The sequence below is a fragment of the Oryctolagus cuniculus genome, chromosome 10 (assembly GCF_964237555.1).
Source record: "Oryctolagus cuniculus chromosome 10, mOryCun1.1, whole genome shotgun sequence".
NCBI classification, from domain to species: Eukaryota; Metazoa; Chordata; class Mammalia; order Lagomorpha; family Leporidae; genus Oryctolagus; species Oryctolagus cuniculus.
The window spans coordinates 75,933,047-75,958,571 of NC_091441.1; the positions used below are offsets into that span (position 1 = coordinate 75,933,047).

General features: G+C 46.6%; 1 long non-coding RNA gene across 3 annotated transcripts in view; it reads right to left on the reverse strand.

The window, feature by feature from the left end:
- The window catches only part of LOC127492315 (uncharacterized), a 199,228-nt gene that overhangs the window by 62,999 nt on the left and 110,704 nt on the right, over positions 1-25,525 (reverse strand). For all 3 annotated transcript variants that reach the window (XR_007921533.2, XR_011379476.1, XR_011379475.1), the window contains 2 exons: positions 23,838-24,070; positions 10,358-10,573 (listed from right to left, as the gene is read on the reverse strand). This is a non-coding gene — a long non-coding RNA (uncharacterized lncRNA). The remainder of the gene's footprint in view (positions 1-10,357; positions 10,574-23,837; positions 24,071-25,525) is intronic.

A 25,525-nucleotide genomic window follows, 5' to 3' on the forward strand; every position in this document is an offset into this window, starting at 1 on the left:
GGTTTCCTTTGTGATCCTATGTTACTGAATAAGCTTTGTCCAGCTTTGACATATAATAGACAAATAAAAAACTCTGTATAGAGCCACCTAAGGATCTTTAAGTCCACAATGGACTGCACTGGTGATAGTGGTTCCATTAGATGGTAATGGAGCTGAAAAATTCCTATCACCTGGTGATGTCCCAGCTACCAGAGCATCACAGTACAACACATCACAGTGCTATGTCTGTGTGCTAACGCTGGTGCAAACACACCTGCTGTACTTAATCCTATAAAAGTGGAGCACAGGGGCCGGTGCCATGGCGCAGCTGGTTAAGTCTCTGCCTGCAGTGCCAGCGTCCCCTGTGGATGCCAGTTTGAGTCTCAGCTGCTCCGTTTCTAATCCAGCTCCCTGCTAATGTACTTGGGAAAGCAGTAGAAGGTGGCCCAAGTGCTGGAGTCCATGCATCCACGTGGGAGACGCTGAAGAAGCTCTGAGGTCCTGGCGTTGGCCTGGCCTAGCCCTGGATGTTGCAGCCATTTGGGGAGTGAACAAGCAGATGGAAGACCTCTCTCTCTCTCTCTCTCTCTCTCTCTCTCTCTCTTTCTCTCTTTCTCTCTTTCTCTACTCTTTCTGTAACTCTGCCTTTCAAGTAAATAAAAATAAATCTTAAAAAGAGTGGAGCACATACAATTATGTGCAGTACATAATACTTGATAATGATATAAACAACTGTGCTACTGGCTTATGTATTTACCATACTTTTTATCATTCTTTTAGAGTGTACTCCATCTGTTTTTTCAAAAGTTGATAATGTGACTTTTTAAAGTATAATATCCATCTGGTGCTTCAGGAATATTCCAGAAGACATTGCTGTCATAGGAGATGCCAGCCTTGTGTGTGTCCCTGAAGACATTCCGGTGGGAAAGATGTGCAGATAACAGACACTGACATAGATGAGCATGACCCTGGGGAGGCCTCTGCTCCAGTGTGTGCTGTGTCTTCATTTTTTTTCCTTTTATTTGAAAGGCAGAGAGACGAAGAGCAATCTCCCATCTGCTGGTTCACTTCCCAGTTGCCTGCAATGGCTGGGACTGGGCAGTGGAAAGCCTAAAGCCAGGAACTCAATCCAGGTCTCCCATATGGCTGGGAGAGACCCAACTACTCGAGCCATACTTCCAATTCCAGCTGCCTCCCAGGGTGCACATTAGCAGGAAGCTAGACTTGGAAGTTGAACTGGGACCCAAAACCAAGTACTTTGATAAGGGATGCAGGCATTCCAAGTGGCATCTTAACTGCACCAACTGCTCAAACTTGTGCATTAGTTTTTAAAAGAAGATTTTAAAGGATAAAAAATAAAAAATTTTAATAGAAAAAAAGGGGGCTAGCATTGTGGTTCAGCAGGTTAAGCTGCCACTTGTGACACCAAGCATCCCATATAGGAGTGCTGGTTCAATTCCTGGCTGCTCTGCTTCCAACCCAAATCCCTGCTAATCCACCTAGGAAGGTAGCATATGGTGGCCTGGTACTTGAGCCCCTGCCACCCACGTTCAAGAACCAGACACAGTTCCTGGCTCCTAATTTCAGCCTGGCCCAGCTTTGCCTATTGCAGGTATCCAGAGAGTGAATTAGCAGATGGAAGATCTTTTTCTCTCTCTGTCTCTCCCTCTCTCTATGTTGCTCTGTCTTTCAAATGAATAAATGTTTTAAAATGGGAGAAAGCTTCATAGAATAAGAATATAAAGAAGATATATTTTGTATAGATGTACAATATGTATTTTAAGCTGTTATTATCAAAGAGTTAAAAATTAAAGCACTTAAACTTACAAAAGGTTAGTTGATTACTGAAGAAAGAAACGTGTTATGAATTAGTGCAGCCTGTATATGCACAGTGCACGAGAAGTCCGCAGCGGTGGACAGCCCTGCCCTAGGCCTTCCCATTCCCTCACCACTCACTCGCACTCACCCAGAGGAACCCATCCCACCAGTACCAACCATGGCAGGCGCCCTCTGCAGGTGGACCACTTTTAAATCTGTCATACCTTATTTTTACTCTACCTTTCCTATGTGTAGGTACACAAATGCGTAGCATGATGTTAAAATATGACAAGCTGGACAGGTCCCGGCATGAAACAGCAGTAGATACCACACCGCCTGGTATAATCACACCCGAGTTGGGGCAAGTGCACTCCATGGTGCTCGCACAACCATGACATCCCCTAACGGCATATTTCTCGGGGTGTATCCCCACTGGAAGCTATGCGAGACTGCATTAAAGGCGGATAACGGGATGTTTTGATCTAGGTATCCATTGTGAATGATGACCACAATCAACTAACACATCCATCACCTGACAGTTAGATTTTTGTGGTGTGATCTACTGCTTCAGCAAATCTCAAGAACACAGGACACACTGATCGGACTTCGATGTGGAATCTGAAAATGCTGAACTCATAGAAACTGAGCAGCAGGTGCTTTTCAGGGCTGGTGGTAGGGAAATGGGGAGACATTGGTCAAAGGGCACACATTTCAGTTTTAAGACAAATATCTCCCGGAGACCCAAGGCACAGCATGGCGGTTATAGATAATTAATGGATTTTATCTTTTTACTATTTATAGAATTACTTAGTTGAAAAAGCAGAGTGACACACAGAAACAGAGGGGAGAGAATGAGAGAAACAGAGAGAGAGAGAGAGATCTTACATCTACTGGTTCATTCCCCAAACAGCCACAACAGCTAGGTCTGGGCCAGGCCAAAGCCAGGAGCCAGGAACTCCATCTGCTCCTTTCCTAGGTACAATCGCAGGAAGCTGGATCAGAAGTGGAACAGCCAGGACTGGAAACGGCACTCTGGTATGGGATGCAGGCATCTCGGGTGGCAGCTTAACCCACTGTACCACAACACTGGCCCCTAAATAATGAATTTTATTTTATTTTTATTATTTATTTATTTGAGAGGCAGAGTTACAGACAGTGAGAGGGAAATATATAGAGAAAGGTCTTCTTTCTGCTGGTTTATTCCTCAAATGGCTGCAATGGCCACAGCTGTGTTGATCCGAAGCCAGGAGCCAGGAGCTTCTTCTGGGTCTCCCATGTAGGTGCAGGGGCCCAAGGACTTGAGCCATCTTTTACTGCTTTCCCAGGCCACAGCAGAGAGCTGGATTGGAAGAGGAGCAGTCGGGACTAGAACCAGAGCTCATATGAGATGCCAGCGCCACAGGCGAAGGATTAACCTGCTACACCACAGCGCTGGCCCCAAATAATGAATTTTAAAGCAGTGTTCTGAGAAGGGAGCCTAGGTTTTCATCTGATGGCTAAAGGGGTCCCTGGTAAACAACAGGTTAAGAACCACATTCCCTTAATAATCCAAGATGTGAGCTCTTAGGATGGAGGGCAATGCCCAGGCCTCACTCACTTCTAAGCTCCGGCATCCAGTGTGGTGCCTGGCACGTAGCAGATGCTCAATACAGAGCCCCTGATAAAATGTTCACTGTGGCTCTGCAGTGGGGTACACGGAGATAGGCACATCCATGTGGGTTACCTTAGAGATTTCTGTGCTTGGGAAAACCAAACACACTTCCCCCCTACTTCCTGCTTCCTTGCTGAGCAGTGCCCACATACGTGCCTGCCTTATGCCCACAAGACCCAAGACCCCATGAGGTTTGATGTCTGTGTAGGGCCCCTTTCCCCAACCTATGCCAAGAACCCCAGCCAGGGGCTAAGGTCGTGTCTCCGGGGGGCTGAGTTGCCAAGCTGCAGCGTTCAGTGCCCTCTGGAAACTTCCCTCTGCCCCCGACAGCTGTCTCATGAGGGCCTCCACTTCCGTCTTGGCTGCCCCACTGTTTATCAGAAGCAGCTCTGCTCTTTGTAGCAGGCTGTGTGGACTGCCTCCCTCCGAATGTGAGCCGCTTCCTTCTAGAAATTTCCTTCGTATTCGAGGACGACTTTGATTGGCTGATGAGATGTTGAAAGCATGGGATTAATCGATGCGTATCATAACCTCAGCTGCGCTTGCCTCGCCACAGCCCTCACTGCCAGCGCCAAAAACACAGGCTTTCACCACAATAAATGCTTTTTATAATACCAATGAGGCCACTCCGGGGAGCGCTGCTATCATGAATTTAATCACAGTCCTGTGGGATTCGCCTGACGGAGTTTCATCCTCCTAACCCTGGAGGCGGGGCAAGGAAGCAGCAAGGGCAGAGGTAAGGGGCAACTGTATCAAAATCACAGCACAAACTCCCCCCCCCCCCCCCCGCCCCATCACTCCTTTTTGCTTTCAGCTTTAAACAACTCAGTTGAGAACCTGCACTTGCAAATCACACAGACTGGGACTTTGTTGCATGCAGCCATCTGCGGTCATGTAATCTGAATGGCCTATTTGGGGCTGTCAACCTGCACATAGAACTTAGGTTGGGTTTTGAATCCTGGTCAACAATGCTGAGCTCTGGTCCTTGGTTAGTCCTCCTTACCACATTACTTCTCCCGCAAAGATCACCGACAAAGCTGCAGTTGACAGAGAACCGGGACTATGACATCTTGCACTCACAAACGCGGTCTGACCATGGAGGGGTGGGACAGTCCCCAGGGTTTGTGACTCAATCCATTTGACTTGTTTTGATTACATGCAAATTTCCCTCCCTGATTGCCGATGTGTGTTTTTGGAGGCCGTGGCAAATTAATCGGGTTTACATGGTAGATAGCTATGCACGGGAGGTTCATATCTGTCTATAATAATGCAAAATGACAGCCCACAGCAAAGGGAGACAGCACATTGCTGTCGGGGTGCATGGTTGCAAAAGGAGCTGGTGTGTGTGTGTGTGCATGTGTGTGCGTGTGTGTGTGTGAAGCATATTCCGCTAGTAATGACAGCAAACGAAGGCAACTGCGTACAAAAACAACTTCTGCACTCACTCCGATTTTCTCTACAAATTCTCTTCTCGGTGAGATAGAGAATGCCATGTATCCTTCCAGAAGCATCTTGGCTTTGAACTTGCATAGGATCAAAGGTAAGATTTGTAAATTAAGGTAATTTTATCATCTAATAGACGGAGGGCTGCCTTTCCCATAACAGCTAACCCATCCCGGGATGAAAGCAGGTGGGCTGCTGGTCTGCCTTTGCAGGAGCCGTTGGCTTCAATCTGTGGTCTTCTAAGAAGGTCTAACTACGGCTTAGGTGCAAGGATAATTATATCCATTTCTCCTCCTACTAAAAAGGAACCATACATATGTGTGTGTGCGCGCACACACACACACACACAACACACCAAAGAAATAAATGGAAGCCAACATTTATTGGAGGCAATTTTGCTCTCTCAGTCCTTTAGCATGAATTCAGAAATGGTGTCTGTCATCTTAAGGCCTTGCCTATCGTAAGATCAAAGTCACAAGAGTCAAAGTGGACTCTGAAATACCCAGAAAACGATTTGTCAAGAATGTATGCACTCTTGTTTGACAGAGACCTAATGCAACCAGATGCTCCTGCCTGGCCCCCAAGCCCCTGCCTGAAACACGGCACTGCCACTTACTGTCTTTCCGTGAAAACAGTTGTCCTCAGAAATAAAGCAAAAGCAAAACAACCCTCCTTGAAATCATCCCATGTACAACGAAGGCAGGAGCAAGATGGTTTTCATCTGCTCGTGACATTGATTCAACCAATTCAGCATTTTTCGGAGACCTGATGTTCCCCTCTTTTTCTAATTCCATCAGGCCAACATTGTTAGAAAACATCTTCTGCGAAATAATATTCCGTTTTCAACACGATTTCTCATAAGAAAAGGAAACGTAAACATGTCACCAGGACACTGGAGAACCACAATGTGTCTTCCTAATACAATAATAGCCATAGGTTTATGAAGCATTCGGTGAAACAGCCAAAGGAGAAATTAGATCATTTGGCTCTGGTCGCCGAGTGTAATAGATCTCCCTCGGTTAAGATAGCTGGGAACAGGCTGGAATGATTAATGGGAAAGCTTGATGGTGTAAAAATGCTTAATGTAAGAGCACAATATGGCATGCAAACCAGACTAAAACAACCCATAAATATTTTAGGCACCTTATAAAGATTTAAGAATATTTATTCCACGTATAAATCCATCGCGTAGTATCAGCAAAAGCCCAGCATCCAGAGCCCTGGCAGCTTGAACTACCACGCTGCAGACGGGCCCGTGTGCCTTCTTTCTGTCTGCATTTCCCCCAGATGATTGAACCAAATTCAGTGGCTTAACTGCTTCCCAAATGAGACGCAACTCCCAAGCGCCACTCCTTTTACAGCTTTGTCAGCACTTACAGCTCAAAGAATCTGATCTCCAGAGCTTTCTAACAAGGGAGGAGTTGGAGCCAGAGACTCCCCTTAGAAGTTTTATCTCACACCTTGAGTCTCCTACCCCAGTGCTAACCAAAGTGTGTGCTTTGTGTCAGCCACGGCAGCGTGGCGTGGATGCTCATTTGAAACGCAGTATCTCCCCAGGGTGATCTGCATGCACACTCAAGTTTGGAAAACCATGGAGGACACTCATGTCACTCTCACCTCTCCCATGCCTGCCTCTAACCCCAAACTCCAGATGGTTTCCCTGAGTGGAGGTAAAAGTACAAGGAGTGAGACAGCAGCTTTGCCTCTGAAGAGCTGTGTGATCTTTCTCAGGGCCTTACTCTCTCTGGGCCTGTTTTCTCATTTAAAACTAGTAGAAATAATAGTAGCAACTTCAAGGGCATGGAGAAAGGATGAAATGAGGTCATGTGGGGCTGGTGCTGTGGCGCAGCAGGTTAAAGTCCCGGCCTGCAGCACCGGCATTGCATCTGGGCACCAGTTTGAGTCCCAGCTGCTCCACTTCCCATCCAGCTCCCTGCTAATGGCCTGGGAAAGCAGTTGAAGATGGCCCAAGTTCTTGAGCCCCTGCACCTGTGTGGGAGACCCAGAAGAAGCTCCTGGCTCCTGGCTTTGGATCAGCTCAGCTCTGGCCGTTGTAGCCATTTGGGGAGTGAACAAATTTACGGATTGAAGACCTCTCTGTGTCTCTGTCTCTACCTCTCTCTGTAACTGTTTCAAATAAATAAAATAAAGCCTTTTAAGAAATAAATTAATTAAAAAAGAAGAAATAAGGTCATGTATCCAGCAGCTCATGTGAGAAGCCCAGTACAAAGTAAGGGCTCACCCAAGGGCACAAACTTGGGGCAATAAAAAGACGCAAATGAGACCAACATCACTTGCACAAAATGGCTACGGAGATCTTTTCTCAATGTCTTTATCTATTCCCTGGAGTGAATCTATAACATCCCAACTGGAAGCTGGGATAAGAGAGGAATATTGGCAATAGGAGGGAAATTTTGGATTAGTTATCTTTTTCTGAATGTCAAATTACCCTCAAATTTAGCAGCTGAAAACAAACATCGATTGCCTTGCAGATTTCTTTCTTTCTTTCTTTCTTTCTTTCTTTCTTTCTTTCTTTCTTTCTTTCTTTTTTTTTTTTTTTAAGAGTTACACCGAGAGAGGAGAGAGGTCTTCTGTTACTTCACTCCCCAAATAGCCACAATGGCTGTAGCTGGGCCCATCTGAAGCCAGGAGCTTCTTCCAGGTCTCCCACGTGGGTGCAGGAGCCCAAGCACTTGGACCCTCCTCTGTAGCTTTCCCAGGCACATGAGCAGGGAGCTGGATTGGCAGTGGAGCTGCCGAGTCTCAAACCAGTGTCCACATGGGATTCCACCAACACTGCAGGCAGAGGATTAACCTACTACACCACAGCGCCGGTCCCATGTTGTAGTTTCTGTTCTTCAGAAATCTGAGACCATGCTAGCTGGTGGTTCTGGCTCAGGGACTCACAAATGAAGTTTCTTTCAAGGTGACGGCCTGGGCTGTGGCTGGACTAGGGCAGGAGGCGTCTTCCTGGGATAGTTCACTCACATGGTTCCGGATACCAGCAGGAGGCCTGCGTTCCTCCTTTCGTGGGCCTCCACACGGGCTGCTTGTGTGTTGCCACAACCTGGTGGCCAGCTTCCCTCGCAGTAAGTGATCCCAGACAGAGTGGACAAGGAGGAGGCCAAAATGCCTTATTTGGCATAGTCTCAGACACCACCCTCCAGCACCTCTTGTGACAGCCTCCCTGAGAAGTGTCCATGGCCTTGGCTTTAGCAGGTGGTTGATGGTAACTCTGGCCTTTCATTAGTCTTCTTCAGATCCCTAGGTCCCACAAAAATTAAAAATAGGAACCAGTGTGGTGGCACAGTGGGCTAAGCCACCACCTACAATGCCATCATCCCACATGGAAGTGCCATCCGGAGTCCTGTTTACATCGCTTCTGATTCGGCTGCCTGCTGATGCACCTGAGAAGACGGCAGGTTAAAACCAAGTTCTGGGGCCCCTGCTGCCCATGGCTCCTGTCTTCAGCCTGGCCCAGCCCAGCCCAGCCCAGACTGTTGTGGTTTCTCTCTCTCTCTCTCTAATACTTAAATAAATATGTCATTTTTAGATAAAAATAATATCCAAGTATAAACTGTTGCAAATCCTATTTCACTCCTCTTTCAACCAAGTTGTTGCCCCCAAATCCTGGCTAGTGTACCTGTCACAATTCATAGAACCATCCCCAGGATATTGCTAATTTGGGGGAGGGGGGGTCAAGAAAGCCTTCCCACCTTCAATCCAGTTCAAATCCTACTGATCCTTCTCAGGGTGGAAAGCCCTAGATCTGATGGGAACCCTGCAATATCCCCAGAACCCCCTCTGGTTTCTTTTTTATATATAATATTCTCCACATGCTTGGGAAATCATGTTTGTCTGTGTGTCCCTTAATCAGCCACTAAAATTCCAAGGTGGCAGAGACCTTGTCCAATCAAGTTCAGTTTGTATGTACTGGAGCCCAACGTGAGGTCTTCAGTGAGATCCAGTTGGTGAGTTCTATTTTATCCATCTAATCAGTAAATGTTGAGGGCCTACTGTGTGCTAGACAAAGTTCCAGACACAGTGGATACAACCATGAAGAAAATCAACCAAGTCTTTCCTCTAACAGAGCTATAATTCTTTTTTTAAAAAAAACGTGTATTTATCTGTTTTCATTTATTTGAAAGCCAGAGTGACGGCAAGAGAGAGATCTTCCACTTGCTAGTTCACTCCCTAAATACCTGCAATAGCCAGGGATGGGCCAAGCCAAAACCAGGGGCCCAGAAGTCCATCGAGGTCTCCTGTGTGGGCAAAAAGGCCCAAGCACTTGAGTCATCACGTGCCGCCTCCCACACACATTAGCAGGAACCTGGTTTGTAAACAGAGAAGCCAAAACTTGAACCTACACTTGGGTGAAGGATGCTGGTACCCCAGGCAGCAACTTAACTCTGTGCACTACAATGCTTACCCCAGTGTTTTAATTCTAAGTAGACAGATAAAAACTCATAACCAAACAAAAATTCAACATGTCAGGATACAACAAAATGCTTAGAAGCAAGGACATAAAGGACAGAGCCGGGATTGGCATTGTGACACAGCAGGTTAAGCTGCCACCTGTAGCTTCATCCTATATGGGCACTGGTTCAAGTCCTAGTTGCTCCACTTGAGCTCCAGCACCCTGCTAATGCTCCTGGGAAAGCAGTAGAAGATGGCCCAAGTGCTTGGGCTCCTAAACCCTTGTGGGAAGACCCAGATGAAGCTCCTGGCTCCTGGGAGGAGAAATGGCCCACAGACCATCAATAACAATGCCCCCAGTGTCCTGGCACCCACAGATGTCATGGCATACCAAGACAAATGTGGGCCCCATGAGGCTAAGCACCTTGCATAGCAACAAGCTACTTCTAAGTGGCAGAGCTGGGATTTGAACCCAGACAGTCTCACTCAAAGGCCATTATTACCAAATGTCTTCCCTGTGTGAGCATTTGAGCTTCTGACCTCTGATCTGATAAAGCAAGAACAACCAGGAAAACACAAAGACCTCCTCATGATGATAAAGGTCAATTGGATGATTCTAAGAATGGTTGCAGAAGCAACAATAGGCTTCAGTGAGCTAAGAATTCTTTTAGCCCAAAGAAGTGATCTGTATTCTTCCCACTTCTAAACTCCTAAAAGACAAAAAGGATTATTTTTTTTCTCCAGCCTCCTACACGTTATTGTGTCTTATTTATCACATTGTCTCAACAAAACTCAGACCCGTTCCTGCTAAATTGTCCTCCTCTTCTATTTTGGTTGCATCCTCTCAGGATGTCCTTCTGCTAATTAGAAGAGCAGCTTTGTCAGCATACAGACTCCCCAGAGGTGGCAAGCACCTGGCCACTGTGTTGTCTCCCTCCCCTCCTGTGTCTATAGCAGACATCTCTAATAGATTACCGGTGCCCTCTGCCTGTCTTTGTGACATAGGGCACCCAGAGTCTCAGGCATCACCAGTAGATCAAAGTAACCCACCTGCCAACTCTGCAGTTGATGTCTTTCCCATGGCCTTGGCTATGTAAACCAAGGTAGCTCACTCAGGGACACTCTGAAATGCCCAGCAGGGCTCTTAGCTGGGTGACCACGGTGGATCCTGGTGCAGAGGTCGATGGGTTCTCTTCAACAGGTCCTGGAAGATGGACAGTTGAGAAGCATGGCCAGCACTTCAGAGGCTTCTACCCCCATAACAAGCTAGAAGAGAGAGGAAAATGGCCAGATTGAGGTAATAGCAATGGGGATGGAGAACATTTTGCCATGTTTCTTCCAAGCTATAGGTCATGAAATCAATTTGCTGGGTCACGACCACCATTTCTTAAAAATGAAGTAATAAAATAGAATAGAATAAGTAAGTATTCCTCGGTGAAACTCATTTCAGCTCTCTGTATTTCATGCGTGGACCGGGTTGCAATGTAAAATATACATCTCTCTCTGGGCTTCCCAGTTGGCTGAATAATGGTCATCCCTCCCCAAAAATGTCCATGCCCTCATCCCTTGAACCTATGAACATGGTACATCCCATGGTTAAAGGATTTTGTGGGCAGAGTTAAGTTTCCCAATCAACTAATCTTACAATTAAGGAGGTTTTCCTGGATTACAGGCCTGGAGATTTCAGAGTTGTAGGAAAGTCAGTTAGACCCACAGCACTTAGGGTTGGTAGAACAAGGGTGGTGCCAGGCCTGGAACCTGTGGCAACCTGTTTCAGCTGCAGCAGAAAACCAAAGGAAGTCAAAAGAGCTGGGGAATTTCCAGTGCAGGCATTTAGAGCTGTGATCTTGTGGCTGGGTTCCACCACCAGTTCTTGCTTGTATCTTTTAAAAAAATGATAAAGGTTTATTCTATTTATTTGAAAAGCAGAGTGACACACAGAGAGAGGGAGAGACAGAGAGAGCAAGAGAGAACTACCATCTGTTGATTCACTCCCCAAAAGGCCCCAACAGCTGGGGATGGGCCAGGCCAAAGTGAGGAGCCTTGGAACGCCATCAGGGTCTCCCATGGTAGGTGGAGGGGTCCAAGCACTTGGGCCATCTTCCACTGCTTTTCCGGGTACATTAGCAGAGAGCTGGGTTGGAAGTGAAGCTTCTGAAATTTGAACCAACACTCCGATATTGGAAGCTGGTGTCAAAAGTAGTAGTTTAACCTGCTGCACCACAATGCTGGCCGGCCCTTCTTCCTTGTATTCAGTGGCTTGTGACCTCAGGCAAATTATCCAACACTTCCTCAGCTGTGAGACTAAGGACTACCAGAGCTAACTCACTAGGTTAATGAGGGACCAAAATTAACAGCAAAGTCTCAGAGTAATACTTGCTATTATTATGACCTTAATTTAGTAGAAAGGCAAACTTCCGTTTTCTATCTGAAAAATTGAAATTATATCACATCCCTCGTTTTGTTGAGAGCCAGGGCTGATGGAGTATTATAAAGTAAGGCCCACAAAACTCTCCACCTCCATTTTTTAGCAGACACCTGGATGCTAAGAGCAAACAGGGTGCGGCCCAGTCTCCTAGGTAGCTTGATGCCGCTAGGTGATGGAGTGCTGGCCAATCGTGCATGAACACAGCGTTGTGAACAACTTCGGGAAACTCTGCTTAAAAGGCTTCTGCCTGCTGCTTTGCTGCTGACAGGCTTGTAGACATGATGGCAAGAGTTCAAGCAGCCACTTTGGACTATGAAGTAGAGAATTACAGAACAAGAGGATGGGAAGAAACTGAGTCCCTGGAGATTTCACGGGCTGGAGGAAGGGGCATACCAGCAGTCTGGACGGCCCACCTGAGGGTTTTGCTTACACAGAAACAAAATAAACTACAATTTCGATAAAATCATTGCTATGTGTGTGTGTTTGTGGGGGTGGTGGTCATTCTTCACTGCAGCTGAACCTGAAGTTAAGCAATGAATGTCACTAAGGAGGCCCAGAATCCCAGGCTGCGTTTTGGAGAAAAGGAGGTTCCAAGCAAAGAGATGAGTGAGCAGGGACTGGGGGGAGATGAGGAACTTAGGGGAGTGCTCCACACTGTGCCCTGCATGGATCAGAGTTCAGGTTCATGGTGGCATTGGGAATGAAAGTCACACGTGTCATCTCTGGATCTCCTGTGCGCTCCCCATGAGGGACAGATCCAACCTCCATCCTTGCTGATGGAAATAACAGTAAACCCTTTCCGGAAGACACCACATAAACCACAAAGAAGGATGCTATGTGACACCTGGGTTGCAGAGAATGGAGTTTACAACCTCATAATCTGCTGCTTAGAGCATCGAACAATCCACTAACAAAGAGGTTCTTTAACCAATAGGTGTATGATGTTAAAGATGCTTCAAGACTTTAGGAACTGCCACACACAAATGCAAAGAGCTGTCAAAAGGATTCCAGATATTTCTAATGTATATAGACTCATTTGGATGTCTAATTAAAGTAGGGGAAATCTTCACATATAAATACCTTGAACAATAAGGCTTTTTTTTTTTTTTTCAAATAGCTCAATCTATCCTATGGATCAGTCATCAGTTTAAAAAAAAAAAAAAGAAAACCCTGGCATCTTTGTGGAGATTCATAAAGCAAATTAATTTGTAGTCCACAGGGAAGTCGCTTTTCAGGCACCCCAAATGTGTTATGTCAACAGAATCAATAAAGATGAACGATTTTAAGATGAGCATCCCCATGTAATCCGTTAGAGTGCACAGTCCATTTGCATTTTCTAAAGATGTGAACAATGAAGTCAGAGTGAACAGCAACCCCAAGCAATCCCAACCCTCCAGAGAAGCCCACGTGCACAGGTGGCATGAGAAAGCTCTCTCTCGAGTTATTCAGAGCAGATCTCTGGCTTAACCAGTTCAGCTCACCTGTGACTCCAAGGTTCCCAAGCCCACAGACTGTTGGAGGGTATGAAATGAACTTGGCTCCCCAACAGAAAAGATGAGCCAATTGTAATTCAAAAGGAAGCTTCAAAAAAAATCACTGTATGACCTTGAAGGAAAAGAAGGGCATTTATTATGTGTGGCACAATTTATGTTCATTATCTCACTTAGTCCTCCTAATATCCCAAGGAGACACACAATGTCCCCCTGCCTTGCAGTTCAGGAGTGGATGCAAAGCATGAAGCAACTTCTTCAAGGTCGCAGGGAGACACCACCAGGGCTTAGGTAGAAACCACTGTCTGTTTGACTCCAATGCCTACAGCAGAGCTCCCCAGTAAAATCTAGCACAACATGGTGGTCCATGTGGGTAACTTAAAATTTTTAGTAGCCACATTTAAAAAGGGAGGAGGGGGAGCAGGTGAAATTGATGCTACTACTCTATTTGATTTTGAACTAATAGATTGAAGATATTTTCTTTTCAACTTCTATCAGTATAAACATTGGGATATTACATGTTCTTCAAAAGCTGGTACGTATGTTATACTTAAAGCATATCACATGGCTAAGTGGCCACTGTATTGGACAGCGTGGAACTAGAATAAAATCAAAACTGCTTCCTATTTACCTTTCTTTTCTTAAATAAACATAAAGTAATGAGTCCCAGGACTTCATCTATTTATAAAATTTAAAATACATTATGAAGCCCTAGAGGTTACCCGAAATTGATGCAGTCATGTAGCAGTTTGTGTAGGCTAAGTTGTGCTGCAGTAACAAGCAACTCCAGGGGCCGGCATGGTGCATAGCCGGCAAAGCTGCAGCCTGCAGAGCCAGCATCCCATATGGGCACCAGTTCAAGTCCCAGCTGCTCCACTTCCCATTCAGCTCTCTGCTATGGCCTGGGAAAACAGCAGCAGATGGCCAAGGCCCCTATATCCATGTGAGGAACCCAGAAGAAGCTCCTGGCTCCTGGCTCCTGGCTCCTGGCTTCGGATCAGCACAGCTCTGGACATTGCAGCCATCTAGGGAGTGACCCAGAGGATGGAAGACCTCTCTCTCTCTCTCTCTCTCTGCCTCTCCCCTATCTGTGTAACTCTGACTTTCAAATAAATAAAATAAATCTTAAAAAAAAAGTAACTCCAAATCTCAGTGGCTTGCAACAAAAAACTTTACATCACCCTCATACAACATGCCCAGTATGAGTTGGATGCCAGTCCACTGTTTTCTCTTTTTTCTCTGAAGCCTAGGCAGATAGAATAGGTAGTATGGACAGAAGAAAGAAGAAAGGTAATAGAGAGACATATCCCACCTCTTAAATATTCTGCTAAGAGACAGCACATTTGACCAATGAAACAGCCAAAGTGAGTCACATGGCTAAACCTGATGGCTCCAGGGAGGCTGCTAAAGAGGACGGACAGGGAACTTCAAAAAGTTCATGGAAACATAGTCACAAGATTGGTGTCTTTTGGTGCAAGTTTTTTATAATATGCATTTTTCTTGAATTTTTTGAAGATCCCTCATATGATACTCCTTTAGAGAGGGACAGCAGATTCTTTGAATGATAGCCCAATTTACAACCTCAAGAAAGGACTTAAGAAAACAATATTAATTTTTATCAATTACCATTGCAAAAAGATTAACATCTGTTAACACCAGAGAAACCAACAGGACAGACCTGCATGATTCTTATTTTCTCATCTCACCAGAAATTAGTGAGATCTCCCTCTCAGAGGACATGGCCAGGGTTTGGGAATCGCTGATGTACAGTGACCACCTGCTGTGCTTTGGCTTCATTGCATAAACCAGCCAACCTCCTTCCATTCCCAGTTTTCCAAGTCATTTACAACCCATAAAATCTGTTATATAGCAAAGAATAGTGGTTACTTCTGTTAGGTAGGAAGTAAGAAATTGAGCCTATGTGTGTATGAGAAGGGGCTAAGAAATTGACATCTACCGGGGTCCAGCATCCGCATCTCAAAGTCACCCCGACTTCCAGGTGCAGCCTAGTATCTGCACTTCAAATACCTCCCAGATCCTGATGACCCTCCAGGGGGTCCTGCCCCTTCTACCTGGCCTGATAAGCATCCTTTCTCTAGGAGGGCAACCCCAGCCAGGCTTCCCCTGTCTGAGAAATTCAGGGGGAAAAACTCAGAAAGGAATTTTTCATATTTACACCCAACAAGTCCTTTGTTCAGAGGAGAATGAGGAGAGGGGGAGAGACAAGGCAGGAAGGCAAGACCCACCGCTTAAAAAAACCCAGCCTAATGTGAACTAGGCACTCTCTCTCTCAGGTTCTGTCTGGAGAGCTGCCCATCCGTTTTTATGATGTCCCTACCCTAATACACCTTGCTATTTTGCTTTCCACTGCTCTCTGTCTCATGCCTGAATTCTTTCTTGTGCGAAGACAAGGACCCTTTGCTTCTCCAGTAACACTTCTAAAGGTGATTTACAGAGAATTGTTCTACTTTGGATTTTCATTTTTAAAGATATATTCCAGGGCCTGCGCTGTGGTGCAGCAGGTTAACACCCTGGCCTGAAGTGCCGGCATCCCATATGGGTGCCGGTTCTAGTCCTGGCTGCTCCACTTCCAATCCAGCTCTCTGCTATGGCCTGGGAAAGCAGAAGAAGATGGCCCAAGTCCTTGGGCCCCTGCACCCATGTGGGAGACCCAGAGGAAACTCCTGGCTCCTGGCTTCAGATCGGTGCAGCTCTGGCTGTTGCAGCCAATTGGGGAGTGAACCATCGATGGAAGACCTCTCTCTCTCTCTCTCTCTCTGCCTCTCCTCTCTCTGTGTAACTCTTTCAAATAAATAAATAAATCTTAAAAAGAAAAAAAAGTACAATCTTGGAGACCAAACTGCCAGTCAATGAGGAGGTGGTAACAAACTCAAAAAGGACCAGATTTATCATATCCACCCTGTCTGGCTTGTTTATGATAAAAAAAAAATCCCAGAAGGGTGGGGGAGGAATCCCCACCTCCTTGCTGTTTTCATGGTAAATCTGTAAATCTGGAGATTACTAAGGGAACGGGCTACCTTGCTAAAGATAATGGAGAGATTCATAAGGAAGCAGGATACTTTGCTCTGCTTAAGATAACTTTTCGGGGGGGTAAGCACCTCAAAATTCCAAATTTCTACCAGGGGACCATCCTGACTGTCTATTACCCATTTAACTCCTTACACTAAGATGCTGGGAGTCAGGCTCATATCCCTTCCGGTTGCTTGAAAATGTGGTCTAAGACTTGGGAGATTGGACAAGTTCCAGTCCCCCAAAGGATCCTAGATGGCCCAGAGGGATCCTTCCAACAGCCCCGGCAGGGGAGTGACAGCCTGCCTTCCCCCCAACAGCAAACATTTGCCACAAATAAAACCCAGCAAATATTACACCAGTAATACCGAGACAGCCATTTCTCTTAGGTGGATGAATTATAAAGCTTCGAAATTCCAGTTACACTTCAATAAAGCTCTTATGAAATCGTAAGGCAGTTTCCTCTCTGGAAAAAAAATGAGCTAAGTATGACCCAAAGTCACAGTACCTTGTACAGCCCCAGGAACCCAGCAGAACTTTATTAATCTTTAGATTCATATTTGGCCACCTTATAAAAAAAGGAGGGGCTACCCGGAGTCTCTAAAGCAGACTTATTAGACCTTTAAAGGGAAAAAATTAGTTTAAATAATAAACAAATATCTAAACAAATAAATGCCACAGCCCAGAGCCCCACAATTCGCTGGAACAAGTTTACTGCCCTTTTTACTGCTCTCAACACCACAAAAACTTACAATGAATAGCCACAAGGAAAGAAGGCAAAGAAAATGTTTATTGCTTTAGAAAGGGTACCATCTCCCCCAGTTTCACTGAGTAAGGGGGCGCAGCTGATGTGAGGCAGGAGGGGCGGACTCTGAGCAGATGGGGTGGGGGGACCAGGGGGCAGGGCAAGGTGCTGAGAACTCCCTGCAGCAAGCACTTCCAAAGGCCCACTTGTAAATTTCACCTGACTTCTGAGCAGGGTCAAAAAAAAAAAAAAAAAATGTAGGACAATCAAAATGCCAAAGGGAAAGAGCAGCTGAAGTTTTAACAAAAGACTAGTGGTGAGACTGTCCATTCTTCCGTGTTCTTAATTTCAGGTCTGTCTGCAGTTCTTTCATTCACTAATGTATTCATTTGGGGATCTAGAAACACCAATAGCAGTAAAATACAGCACTTTTAAAAGCTGAATTACTGGCCTGCACCACAGCTCAATAGGCTAATCCTCTGCCTTGCGGTGCCAGCACACGGGGTTCTAGTCCCAGTTGGGATGCTGGCCGCGCGGTGCACCGGCCGCAGCAGCCACTGTGTTGATGAACCAACAGAAAAGGAAGACCTTTCTCTCTCTTTCTCTCTCTCACTGTCCACTCTGCCTGTCCAATTAAAAAAAAAAAAAAAAAAAAAGAGAGAGAGAACGAGAGAGAATCTCCCATCCGCTAGTTTGTTTCCCAAATGCCTACAACAGCCAGGGCTGGAACTCCATCTAAATCTCCCACGTGCATGGCAGGAACCCAACTGAGTGGCAGTAGGGAACACGTTACCTGGAAGATTTTCCCCACAATATCTTTCTAGCAGCCCTGCACTTGAGCTCCACCCCCTTACATATCAATCCAGTACGCCCACTTCCTGTCATGCACCTGCATCTCCTACACCAGGCAAGAGGAGACACCACTGATGGACCCTTGTGCAGACACCATGAAGCTCCCAGAAAACCTCACATTCGCTAGACCCCGTCTAAACTCCACCCCAATTAGAGCTCCACTCTCACCCCCTAAAGGGGACTCTTAGACTTGGGAGCAGGCCAGTCCTCCCTTTTGGTCCCTTCCCTTACCTTCTCTCCTGCTCTTTCCTTGCGGACAGCTCTCTCTCATGCTCTCCTGGTGGGGGTGCATGCCCTCACCTCTGAGTGTATATTCACCCTCCCACTTTAAATAATGCCTCTGCATTATTAATTACCATCCCACACAGGGCCAAGGACTTGGAATAAAAATGGGAAACACATCCGGTCCTGCGCTATGGCATAGCGGGTAAAGCCACCACCTGCAGTGCCGGCATCCCATATGGGCGCCAGTTCGAGACCTGGCTGCTCCACTTCCCATCCAGCTCTCTGCTATGACCTGGGAAAGCAATAGAGGACGGCCCAAGCCTTTGGGCCCTGCACCCACATGGAGACCTGGAAAAAGCTGCTGGCTCCTGGCTTCGGATCAGCGCAGCTCTGGCCATTGCGGCTAAATGGGGAGTGAACCAATGGATGGAAGACCTCTCTCTCTCTCTCTCTCTCTCTCTCTCTCTGCCTCTTCTCTCTCTGTGTAACTCTTTCAAATAAATAAATAAATTTTTAAAAAATAAAAAAATGGGAAACACATTCCTACAACACAGCATCTTGAGGCATGATCTTTTGCCTTCAAAGGTGAGACTCAAACCCAGACACACAACTATGGAATAGGATAATCCCAAGAGGCACCTTGACTGGCCAAATGCACACTTTAAAAAAAATTCAATAACTGCATTGTTCTTAAAATAGTGCACCTTCTTATCTTGTCGTATATTGATAATGTTGTTAAAAAAAAAAAACACCCTAATTAGGATTCTTGTTAATGTGATGCTCCTGACCATTGATTTTTTGTGACATTGCTAATAAAACACACACACACAACAATGCAATGTTGTTTCTGACCTAGGAAATGAACCTGCTTCTCTTAAGTCCAAAGAACATTTTTCGGATATTTTCCTTTGCCATGACCAAGCCCTTTCACTACTGAGACCAAGCCAGGAAGCTTACGGGAAAAGGACAAGGCCATTTCCCCCAGGTGACAGAGACCTCAAAGCAAGGATATGCAGGGTCATAGGGAGCAGACTGGACCCCTGGCCCGTTTCCCCCTCCCCCACCCTCAGGGCTACATCCAGAGAGGAGGAAGTGACAGAAACAGTGGGCAGGCACCCCACTGGCCCCCAAGGACTATGGACTAGAGGCTTCATTCTTCTATAAGAAATATCTAGGGTAGGAGAGAACACAGGACAGTGAAAGGTATGGGCCTGCGGTCCTGCCTCACCCCTCCCTGTCCTGAGATGTCCCCAGGTATCCCCAGGACATTCTGAGAGCACTGCAGGAGAGAGCTCATGGCCAGAAGGCACGGCACCCATATGGGGTGTAAGCACTGCAGATGGCAACTTTACCCACTGTGCCACAGCACTGGCCCCAGCTTACTTTTTAACACCAGTTATCTACAGCCATACTAAAGTATCCATATATAATATGTCTCCTGCTACACACATATTTATTATTTTCTATTTTATAACACACTGGGAAAAGTTAGATGTAACTACAGTAGGAGTCAAAATCTATTCTAAAAATAACTATTAAGGAGCCGGCGCTGTGGCATAGCTGGTAAAGCCTCCACCTGCAGCACAAGCATCCCATATGGGCACTGGTTTGAGTCTCGGCTGCTCCACTTCTGATCCAGCTCTCTGCTTTGGCCTGGGAAGGCAGTAGAAGATGTCCCAAGTGCTCCCTGCATCCATGTGGGAGACCCAGAAGACGCTCCTGGCTCCTGGCTTCCAATCGGTCTGGCTCCGGCCATTGCGGCTTTTTGGGGAATGAACCAGCAGATGGAAGACCTCTCTCTCTGTAAATCTGCCTCTCAAATAAATAAATAAATCTAAAAAAAAAAAGATTGTGTTAAAACTGCATTTTGATGTTTTTGTATACATTAGTCAGACTCACATCACACATTTTAGAATTTTCCCAGGCCTTTCAAAACTCAAAGAAATGTGCCAGACAGAAAGCCATTTAACGGTTGGCAAACTAGGAGCTATTTCCCCCAGAGTGATCTAATCAAATAGTGGCCCAGATATTGCTGGTTATTTGGAATTATTTATGTCCCTCTGAGAATAAAGAATCTAAGGTGAGGGTATTTTTTTATCCTAATGATAAATACAGAGAGACTATAAAACTGCCTGTTGGCTGGCGTAGACAATTGTATTAAAGAGAAACCTTGTAAATTTCAAAAGCCCACAAACAAGCTGTAGAAAATTACCTGTGCTTATAGCACCATTTATCAAAAGGCTTCCATAAGTGTTAGAAACTTACGTGTGTGCTCTTATGGGAAGAATTCACATTGGACCTAAAATGAAACAAAATTCTCTTTTTTGAAAAAAAAATCAAAACATCAAGTGTAGCCCATTAGGAGGGAGGTGAAATGGGTTAGACGGAAGCCTTTATTATTAAATGACTCGCAAGAACATGAAAACCTCATCGTTTACCCAGGAGAGGAGAGAAAATTTAACTGATTGGAACTGAAAAAATGCTGAGCGGCTATTTTGCAACATTGCGTTAAAAATACATAAGTTTTCCCATCCTGAACCTTATTTCAGTCTGTATGAAGGCCGCGGAGAGCATCTTAGTATCTGAATTGCCATTCCCCTGAATTCAAAGTTTGACTGCAGTAAAGCACTTATTAGGCTGAGATCAGGATTGGGAGAAAAACAAACATCTGAAGAAATAACAAGAAAGAAAGCCAGGTGTCAAAGTAACCCTTCAAGTCTGCGATGCTGTGGCCACACTGTCCTTTCCTGTATCCTGAGGGCTCAAGACATGAGATGCTCCCGTGTGTCCATCCAATCCACCAGGCAAGGGTTGGCATGGCTGCGGTCCCTGTAGCTTCCCACCCAGCCCCCTAAACAGATACCTGGCACTTAGTATGAGCTCCAAAAACACCCGCGGTGCGATTGAAGAAACAAGCAAAGGAACCGTTTAGAAGCCTGTGGTAGAAACCGCCCAGTTCAGGTAAGCAACAGAGGTTTCTGGTTAGACCCCCTGTGCTTCTCAGGGAGATGGAAGATGGGGCAGTGGAACACTCCAGCTCTGGGACACATTGCAGCCCTGCTGCAGTCTAGGGTGGAGATATTAGATGCATACTTTTACTTCCCTACGCCTCGGGCTGCAGCTCTGCAGCTGGAGGATACTGGCTAAGAGGCCGAGGAGGATTGGATGCTATGATGCATGTCACTCTCCACTGCCCCTTCTGCCTGGGCGATTTGGATCCTGTGGGTAATCCTGTGCCTGGCTGGGAGACCTGCCTAGCCCATGCAGGAAGTTAAGAGGGCATGGCACACCATGCCTCCTGGGAAACACCCTGGTCATGGGGGGGGGCGGGGGCTCAGCGCACTAACACCCATCCATGACCTGACTGCTGGCAGGTGGCAGGAGCCCCAGACACGTTTCCCCCACCCCCACTTCCTGCTGAAGGGCCTTGTAATTGTCAACTAGGTAACAGCTCCCAGGTGTGGCCCAGACCCATAAGACCACCTGGAAGGCTACGTAGGCTATGTGACCTTCAAGCTGATTGGAGAAGCGTAGAGGCACCAGTATCAGCTTTATCCTATAGAATTAGTGTTGCTACCCTGAACTAGCTACGCTCCTTTGCCTGTCCTATAAAAGCTTCTGCCTGATCGTTAATTGAAACTGTCTCCAGTGCTTCTTAACAAAGAATGCCATTGCCCTACCATCCATCCCAACAGTTTGGGCCTCGCAGGACAAGCCCACAGGATCCTAGGGGGATATTTGGCACTGTCTTGAGGCATTTTCAGTTGTCCCAGCTGGAAGAAGGCGTTTCCAGCCTCTCATAGGGATAGAGGTCCTACGTGCTACTACTAAACACCCTTCAATGCTTCAGATGGCTGACCACAACACAGAATGATCTAGTCCAGAATGTCGTCGGTGACCACGTTGTAAGACCATGACTTAGCACTGTGTCTGCTCCAGAGAAAGCATTCAGAGGGAGCTCAATGTATTCAAGCAGGAGAGCTGGAAGGGGCCTGGAGAAAAGGACCTGCTGCTGATTTCCAAATTGATTGCTTGGCCGGCGCCGCAGCTCACTAGGCTAATCCTCCACCTTGCGGCACCGGCACACCGGGTTCTAATCCCGGTCGGGGAGCTGGATTCTGTCCCGGTTGCCCCTCTTCCAGGCCAGCTCTCTGCTGTGGCCAGGGAGTGCAGTGGAGGATGGCCCAAGTCCTTGGGCCCTGCACCCCATGGGAGACCAGGAGAAGTACCTGGCTCCTGCCATCGGATCAGTGCGGTGCACCAGCCGCGGCGGCCATTGGAGGGTAAACCAACGGCAAAGGAAGACCTTTCTCTCTCTGTCTCTCTCTCCCACTGTCCACTCTGCCTGTCAAAAAAAAAAAAAAAAAAAAAAAAAACAAATTGATTGCTTCTGTTCTGAAGCCGGGGGCGGTGTCTTCTTGGCCCATCCAATTCCAATGACCCCTGACCCCAAGTAAGGTGGTCACTCAGTCACAGTAGCTTGGAGCCTTGGTTAAAGAGACCTTGCTGCCACACCTACCCCAATCATTGTGTGGAAAGATGGGCCTGGGGACAATGGTCTTGGCTGCAGACCCACAGGGCAGGGTTTATCATGGTTTCATAGAAAGAACAATTTCATAGAAAGAACAAATGTCAAGGAAACTAGGGTTCTCCTTGCAAAAACAGCTTGTACAGTCTTCCAGTAAGAACCCTGATGTTTTCCAATTTTGATGCAAAGAAAGAATAAAGCACAGTTGGCTCCAACTCCTAAACTGGAATAGGGACACCCAATGGTAATGAGCTGGGTTGCGTCCCACAAAATCCATGTCAGAGTTCTATCGCTCTCCAGTGCAGAGTGTGACTGTGTTTGTGATATATATTTGGAGACAAAGTCTTTCAAGAGGCCATGAAGACCAAAGGGAGAGGCCAGTGCTGTTGCGTAGCAGGTAAAGCCACTGCCTGCAGTACCAGCATCCCATATGGACGCCAGTTGGAATCCCGGCTGCTCCACTTCCCATCCAGCTCTCTGCTATGGTCTGGGAAAGCAGTAGAAGATGGCCCAAGTCCTTGGGCCCCCGCACCCACGTGGGAGACCAGGAAGCTGCTCCTGGCTCCTGGCTTTGGATCGGCGGAGCTCCGGCCGTTGTGGCCATCTGGGGAGTGAACCAGCAGATGGAAGACCTCTCTCTCTCTCTCTCTCTGCCTCTGCCCCTTGGTAATTCTGCCTTTCAAATAAATAATTTTTTTTTTAAAAAAAAAGGCCACATGGATCCATATGAGGGGACTCAGATCCAATCTGGCTGCTGCCTTCATGAAAACAAGAGAGTTGGACACGTGGAGAACACCAGGATGACTGAGCACAAAGGGAAGACCATGTGAGGACACGGCAGGAAGGCGGCCATCCACGCACCGGGAGGCAGCCTCAGAAGACAGCAGCACTGCTGACATCTGAGCTTGGATGCCTCCTGACCTCCAGGACTGTGGGAAGATGAATTCCCATTGCTGAAGTTGCCCCATCTGTGGATTTTACGAGGGCAGCCTAGGGCATCATCCATAGAGGCTCCGCAGACATCATCAGTAAGGTGACCTTGTCCACAGTTGTGCAGCCCTGCCTCCAGGAGGGACACTGGCTACAGGAATTTCATGGATGGCCCACACTACTATCACTTTCCCCAAGGTGGAGAGGACCACGTTTTCACTTCCTAAAGGTCTGATTTCCCCTGATTACAACCATCCTGATCAGTCCTTTTGGAGTCAGCAAGTAAAGTTCTTAACTCTTACCTGGAGTAGATAGATTGTCAAAGCACTGCTGGGTCCCCTGAGATCTGGGGCAGGTTATCCAAGCTCATCAGGCTCCACTTGCCTCCTCTCTGCAACCCCGGTGCCTTCAGGGATCCAACAGTGATTCATCAACTTTGCACGATTGGCTCAGCGTTTAGTGAAGTACTAGCCACATGCTGGTGAACCAGCAGAAGCGAGCCCTGCTGCGTGAAGCTCAGTTTCTGGATGGAGGTCTGGGGATTGAAATGAAAGTAAAGAAACCATGTGTTTACAGATTGTAGGATTCTAATACCTCTTTCTTAGGGTTGTTGTGGGGGATTAAATGAGATAATACACAACAAAGCTTTAGTGCAAAGGCTGTTCCCTAGGCCGCGCTCAACTCAAGCTGTTACAAATAACTGTTGCTATAATCTCACCCCAAGAAGAAAAGGCAGAAGCAGGGCATGTGTTCGGCTTAGTGATTAGGTCACCTGCATCCCACATCAGACTGGGTTTGATTCCTGGCTGTGCCTCCTGATGCCAGTTTCCTCTTATTGGAGACCCCGGGAAGCAGCACAATGGCTTACATAGGTTCCTACCTCCCACATGGATTGAGTTCCTGGCTCCCACCCTGGTCCAATCCTGGCTGTTATGGGCATTCAGGAAGTAAATGATGGGGAGGTCTCTCCCTCATTCTCTCTTGTTCTCTCTGCCTCTCAAATACTTTTCTAAATGAAGAAGCACTGGGGCCGGTGCCGTGGCTCACTTGGTTAATCCTCCACCTGCGGCGCCGGCATCCCATATGGGCGCCAGATTCTAGTCCTGGTTGCTCCTCTTCCAGTCCAGCTCTCTGCTGTGGCCCGGGAAGGCAGTGGAGGATGGCCCAAGTGCTTGGGCCCTGCACCCTATGGGAGACCAGGAGGAAGCACCTGGCTCCTGGCTTCGGATCGGCGCAGAGCCGGCCATGGCGGCTGTCTGGGGAGTGAACCAATGGAAGGAAGGCCTTTCTTTCTGTCTCTCTCTCACTGTCTACAACTCTACCTGTCAAATAAATAAATTTTAAAAATTTTAAAAATGAATGAAGAAGCATATTGCTGATGGAATAGTGTTCATCTTGTATTTATTTACTGTCTTGAGGTAAACATTCTTTCCAAAATCAGAAGTCACCTGTCAAAAATCACCTGTGAGCCCCACAGCCCTTAAAAGACCACGCCCAAGACATCTGAGCGAATTAGGTAGGAATAACAGTTCCTTGAGATAAGCTCTGTGATCCTGGGGAAAATTATGTAACTTCTCCCAGGCCCAGTGTACTCATCTGTGAAATGGGGATAATAATAACCCCACAGAGGGTATTTGTGTGTATTTATGAAAGGCATTGTCTTTAAAGCATTTAGCTCAGAGCTCATGCATAGCAAATTCTGGGCACATATGATATACCTACTGAATTATGAAATCAATGTGGTTTAATACTTCTCCAAACACATCTTGAATGCATTGCTTTGTTATTTTAATTTTATTTTATTTTATTTCTTTGAGATGCAGAGCAACCAGGAGAAAGGAGGAGACAGAGAGGGAAAGATCTTTCATCTGCTGGTTCATTCCCCAGATGGCCGCAATGGCCTGGACTGGGCCTGGTTAAACTCAGCAGCCTGGAAATGCTTCCCAGTTTTCCTTGTGATTGGTAGGGGCCCAAGTCCTAGAGCCATCAC